Raw genomic sequence first — 6,751 nt, 5'->3', positions numbered from 1 at the left:
CCACGTCAAAATCCAAAATGGCCGCCGCCATGTATGTCTGATGCCATGTATGTCTGAACCTTGTGAGCGGAATATCTTGAAAAATAAGCGAAGTACCAACTTCTAATCTGGTGTGTGGGTGTATCTTGGCATAAGGAAGAACCCTATTGAAAATTGGGTCGCCGTGTCAAAATCCAAGATGGCCGCCGCTATGTATGTCTGAACCTTGTGAGCTGAATATCTTGAAAAATAAGCGAAGTACCAACTTCTAATTTGGTGTGTGGGTGTGTCTAGGCACAAGGAAGAACGCTATTGAAAATTGGGTCGCCACGTCAAAATCCAAGATGGCCGCCACCATATATATGTCTGAACCTTGTGAGCGAAATATCTTTAAAAATAAGCGAAGTACCAACTTCTAATCTGGTGTGTCGGCGTATCGAGGCATAAGGAAGAACCCTATTGAAAATTGGGTCGTCACGTCAAAATCCAAGATGGCCGCCGCCATGTATGTCTGAACCTTGTGAGCTGAATATCTTGAAAAATAAGCGAAGTACCAACTTCTAATCTGGTGTGTGGGTGTATCTAGGCACAACGAAGAAAGGTATTGAAAATGAGGTCGCCACGTCAAAATCCAAGATGGCCGCCACCATATATATGTCTGAACCTTGTGAGCGAAATATCTTGAAAAATAAGCGAAGTACCAACTTCTAATCTGGTGTGTGGGTGTATCTCGGCATAAGGAAGAAAGCTATTGAAAATTGGGTCGCCACTTCAAAATCCAAGATGGCCGCTGCCATGTATGTCTGAACCTTGTGAGCTGAATATCTTGAAAAATAAGCGAAGTACCAACTTCTAATCTGGTGTGTGGGTGTATCTAGGCATAAGGAAGAACGCTATTGAAAATTGGGTCGCCACGTCAAAATCCAAGATGGCCGCCTCCATGTATGTCTGAACCTTGTCAGCGAAATATCATATCATGGCATGTTTTCTGTGTCTTCCACTTTGTCAACTCACATCACTTCCCCGACGGGGAACCTAGGCGTAATTTATGAATCATTTAGGCATGAACTCTTTTACGGTACAACATGTAGTTTTGTTAAATAAAGCTGAGCCCCCTCCAAAAAGACTTGTAAACATGAGTTTTACAATGGTTTCACAAACGAACATTTTCAATCTTCGTCTCAAGCAATTTGAGCATTGTGGCCCTGTATTCACATGTGCTTGAGAACTTCCAAACATCGGACAGGGGAACTTTAAAAGTAACACACAGGTGTTGTTCCTGTACCTGCCCCACCGTTCTCCTCCCCCATCCCCAACGCTAAGTACATCGACTGGGTACACGGCATGGATTTGGTGCAAGCACGATGGGCCAAAGGGCCTCCCCACGTATCCAAGTTCCTTGCATAACTTTGGATAAATGGTGTTAGTCCTCTTTTAATGAACATATAAATGTTTCCATGAAGCAATTTTATAATCGTGCTTATGCAATGCATACTTTTACTTTTTTTTTCTTCTTTTTTTTTGTATACAAGATCGAGGCTCGTGTAAGAGCTAACATCAATCGCAAAAAAATTTTTAAAAACGGACACAAAACATACAATAAAGAGAGCGGGAGACAAGATCGGGAGAGAGAGGGAAGCACACAAGTACAACAGCAGAGAACAGGGACATCGAAAGATCTGTGGGAGGGGGAGGGCTTGGGGGGAGAAGGCATGGGAAGGGGGGGTGGTGGGGGTGGGAGAGGTATTAAACACATGCACACTGCGAGAACTTCCAGGAAAGAAGTCGGTATTTCAAAAAAAGTGGATTTGGGGTAAATTAACAGGGGTAGAAGAAATCAAGGTTTTGGATGGGGCAAGATATGAAATGGTGGTGAACAGCTATTTTAAAGACCTGGAAGGAGGAGTGGCATTGAAGAGAGTGAGGGAGTTTGTTCCAGAGGCGGGAGAAAAGAGGAATGAAGGAGTGAAGGTGAGCAGAGAGTCTTGATTTTGGCAGTTTAACCATAAGAGGGTTGCTGGCAGATCTTGTGCGACCTGCAGGAATATTTGGGGGACAGAGCACAGACAGAACTGGGGGAACTAGGCCGGAGAGGAGTCGGTAGAAGACAGAAAGACCACCTACCTGCCTATTAATGTTACGTAAGGTAACATAATTTTTGTAACATCATTTTGGAGCGTCATGAAATGGGTTTGTTACGTAAAATCATTTTTGTCATAAGTGAGCCTTTAAATCTTGCTATCCATCCAAATTTCTCATCGATGTGAATGGCATGAGAAACACTTGCTATATTTGGGAGCAGCGTGGTGGTGGGGATGGGGATGACGTGATGTTGGGAACACCCCCCAGGTGAGATAGTGGGGCTGTAGCAGGGGGTCAGTAAACCACTTGCACTATGGCACACCTCATCTCCCACTCCCCATGTTTGTTCCACGACCTGAAACTGGTACTACCATCCACATTTGCAAAATTTGCTGGAGATTGGCTCAGCCCTGTTTTTTTTTCTCTGATTTTCAGATGTACACACAAACACACGCACAGAAATTAATGGGCCGTCCATTCATATTGGTTAGTCTTGTGCTCCCCTGCCTGGCCAAACTTGGAAACCCTTTTTAAAACTGGGATAAAATTATGAAATCAATATTTGCAACTTATCCCGCATATGAAATTCGAAAATGTTGGCGTCATTTCCCAGGGAAATTGTATATTTTATTGCAACAAGAGCTGCAACCCGATCGTCCAATTAAATCTCATTATACAGCTTTTTGGTACAGCAGAATTAATCATCCAATAAGAAGAACCAGTTTGGAGAGTTGTGGGATTACGTGTGACCAAAACGTAAAGCGGTAGCTACTGATGCGACCCCTGTGATCGTTACCAAGTCCAGATCTACAGCTGATCACGAGCCAAATATTACGGCTGCAAAAAGCAATTTTGTTTCGAGGTAATATTCCAATTTACATCGTCATTGCCACAATCCTGAGGTTTCCGACGCCGAATTCACACCATTCAAAAACTCATCGTGAGCCACTTGCTGATGATGTGTTGAGATTTGGCAAGATTTCGTCGGAAATCAGGGAGAAATAGTGAAGTGCTTTATGCAAGATCATGGCCACACGCCATAACCGCTACTCGTCTACGAGTCCGTCCACAACCTTTTGAGATACACTACATGGCCAAAAGTATGTGGACACCCAAACATCACACCCGTATGTGCTCGTCGAACATCTCATTCCACAATTATGGGCATTAATATGGAGTTGGTCCCCCTCTTTGCTGCTATAATAGCCTCCACATTTCTAGGAAGGCTTTCCCACTAGAACTAGATGTTGGAACATTGCTGCGGGGATTTGCTTCCATTCAGCCACAAGAGCATTAGTGAGGTCGGGCACTGATGTTGGGCGATTAGGCCTGTCTCGTAGTCGGTGTTCCAATTCATCCCAAAGGTGTTCAATGGGGTTGAGGTCAGGGCTTTGTGCAGGCCAGTCAAGTTCTTCCACACCGATCTCGACATACGATTTCTGTGTGGACTTCGCTTTGTGCACGGGGGCATTGTCATGCTCAAACAGGAAAGGGCCTTCCCCAAACTGTTGCCACAAAGTTGGAAGCACACAATCATCTAGAATGTCATTGTATGCTGTAGCGTTAAGTTTTCCCTTCACTGGAACTAAGGGGCCGAGCCCCGAACCATGAAAAACAGCCCCAGCCCATTATTCCTCCTCCACCAAACTTTACAGTTGGCACTATGCATTCGGGCAGGTAGCGTTCTCCTGGCATCGGCCAAACCCAGATTCGTTCTTCGGACAGCCAGATGGTGAAGCGTGATTCATCACTCCAGAGAACGAGTTTCCACTGCTCCAGAGTCCAATGGCGGCGAGCTTTACACCACTCCAGCCCGCTTTGCATTGAGCATGGTGATCTTAGGCTTGTGTGCGGCTGCTCAGCCATGGAAACCCATTTCATGAAACTCCCAACGAACAGTTGTTGTGCTGACGTTGCTTCCAGAGGCAGTTTGGAACTCTGTAGTGAGCGTTGCAACCGAGGACAGACGATTTTTACGCACTAGGCGCTTCAGCACTCTGTGGTCCCGTTCAGTGAGGTTGTGTGGCCTACAACTTCGCGGCTGAGCTGTTGTTGCTCCTAGACGTTTCCACTTCCCAATAACAGCAGTTGTAGTTGACCGGGGCACCTCCAGCAGGGCAGAAATTTGACGAACTGACTTGTTGGAAAGGTAGCATCCTATGATGGTGCCATGTTGAAAGTCACTGAGCTCTTCAGTACGGCTCATTCTACTGGGCCGTACCACTAATTAGAAGGGGTGTCCGCATACTTTTGGCCATGTAGTGGCCAAACATTTTGGCCATGTTTGGCCATTCCACAACATCCAATCCTCGTATCCGAATCCAGATTTTGATGATATTGTTACATTAGTAGGGGGTAGGCAATACCTTAGTCCAGGTAGAATTGCATAGGTAGTGTGCTCCGACTGTCATGAAGAAGAAGAAAACCCATGTAATAAGTAGGAAATTTGTGTGGACCGTATGTCGTGGAAGAGTGTGTCTTCGTTCCCATCATGAGGGGTGGGCTATGTTAATTAGTGAGGGATTATGGGAATTAATCCCCTATATGTAATGGCCTCTGTTATTTTTCCTCTGTTCCTTTTGACACCAACAGCACACACACATAGTAAGAAATCGCCCATTTAGCACACTAAATAAAAACCAACCGGAAGCTGGACATTGAGCACTACCGCGGATAACATGGACCTGGTGATGAACACACAGGCACAAAATATCTGTGAGGCCATGCCCCAAAGTGCAGTGATTGGTCTGGGATTTGATTGGCGCAAAAGACTGGTAAGAAGGGGCTGTGGGATTGGTGGAGACGTCGTAGGATGACGTCAGAGCCTTGACTATAAAGGAGCACTCTGGCCGGCATTTTTTCCTCTTGAGCGAGGGACATTGCTTGAGACGTCACAATTGTCTCTTCACCTTGATTTCCTCGCATGTTCTAGGTTTTGTGGCGAGCGGTTGTCTCCCCGACATTTTGCGCTCTTGGCTTCATTCTCTCCTCTTGATTTCCACTCTCCTCTTCTTCGTCCTCTCGAGTCCTGGCTTTGACGATGAACGGTCGTGTCCCGACATCGCTCCTCTTCATTTTCTCGTGGCTGGCTCGCATCTTCTGGCTTTGGTGTTGGTGAACGAGATCAGGAGGACAAGCGCGGCTGGAAGAACGAGCTGCGCGCCAAGGCCTGTTCGCTTCGTGCACAAAGCCAGGAGTGAGCGGACCGCGCGGCGAGGCCTAGTTCGTGCCACCGGAGTGCAGCCTGCGGTTTTCGCGCGCAAGAACGTAGAGGCCTGTGATGATCTTTGACGATTTCTGACGGGGTTAAAGAGCCAATTAGAGCTAAGTGCCACACAAACACATTTATTTTCAGTTATATTTCCCTTTGTCTGTATTCAGGTCTGTATGGGGCCACTCCAATTAGGAATTTAGTTTTATCGTGCATTCTTTGTGACCACCATTTTCTTTAATAAATCCGGTATTTTTGTACATTTTAATTCTGTGTTGTTTGAGTTGATTAATTATCCAGGTGTGAAGAAGTCGGGTGGAAGCCATCCAGGTAAGTTCGTCATCCCCCTTTCCCTCGCGCGTAAATAATACTGTCGCATTGAATTGAACGCCTCGGAGTTCAAGCTCGTTTGGTCATCCGTGTCGCCCTGCGGTGTTCACCACAGGGTAGTCACACGACAATATACTTCAATTATGTAATGATAATAATCGATCGTGTTTCCAAGGCAAGGCACGTTTGAGTAGGCCGAAACAAAATGGTGGCTTAAGAACAGAGCGAGGTGCAGTGGGATGACCAAGATGGTGGACCGCCATATTGGTAAGTCACCACATTGGGTTTTTTTTTTCTTATGAGCACCTCGTTAATCATCTTCAAAAAGGGTTTTTTAACACAACCAAACCCCCAATTTTCATCATTGCAATTTGTTGGAGGTCCAGGTTTATGCATACAAAGTTTGGGGCTGCTAGGTTTCATGGTTTTGGAGTTATGGAGGAGACAGACGTACGGACACTGCTTTTTTAACTCAACTGGACTACCGTCACAGTTCATCACATACAACCTACCAGGTTTATCACCTACCAGGTTCAGTCCAGGACTACCGTCCAGTTGAGTTCATCACAGACTGAACCCTCCGGTGTCTGTCGTCTGTCGTCCGTTAACTTTTCGACGTTAACACTCCAGCGTCCACAAATATCAACCGATTCTGATCAAACTTGACATGCAGCATCCTTACCCCAAGGACCAGGTTGCTATTACATTTCAGCCCGATCCGTTGAAAAATGGCAGACTTAGGCGACCATTTTGTTTTTGGTCATGAAAACGACGTTAGCACTCTAGCGTCCACAAATTTTAACAGATTTTGATCAAACTTAGAATGTTTAACCGTCACCACACAAGGTAGGTTGCTATTGCATTCCAACCCGATCCGTCACAAAATGGCCGCCATAGGCCGCCATATTGTTTTCAGCTCCAAAACGACGTTAAGACTTTAACGTCCACAAATATTTATGGATTTTGATCAAACTTGGTGTGTGAGACTCTTACCACACAAGGTAGGTTGCTATCTTAAGTCAAATCTAGTACAGACAACTGACCTACTTTAAAGTTGTCCAGTCAGTTCAGGTGAGTTGTGCTTCCCTGGAAGCTCTAGTTATTATTATAGATTAGGGGAAAATCACAGGGGGCCAATTGCACACTGGG

The 6,751-nt window shown here is 45.6% G+C and overlaps 1 protein-coding gene across 3 annotated transcripts in view; it reads right to left on the bottom strand.

Annotated features, from left to right (window-relative positions):
• The window catches only part of LOC137432380 (uncharacterized), a 515,673-nt gene that overhangs the window by 164,462 nt on the left and 344,460 nt on the right, over positions 1-6,751 (bottom strand). The gene's annotated exons all lie outside the window — the stretch shown is intronic.

The sequence above is a fragment of the Myxine glutinosa genome, chromosome 8 (genome assembly GCF_964187855.1).
Source record: "Myxine glutinosa chromosome 8, kmMyxGlut1.1, whole genome shotgun sequence".
In the NCBI taxonomy this organism is placed as follows: Eukaryota; Metazoa; Chordata; class Myxini; order Myxiniformes; family Myxinidae; genus Myxine; species Myxine glutinosa.
The sequence above is the reverse complement of the archived record's forward strand: the minus strand, read 5'-3'. Positions and strand labels throughout refer to the sequence as shown.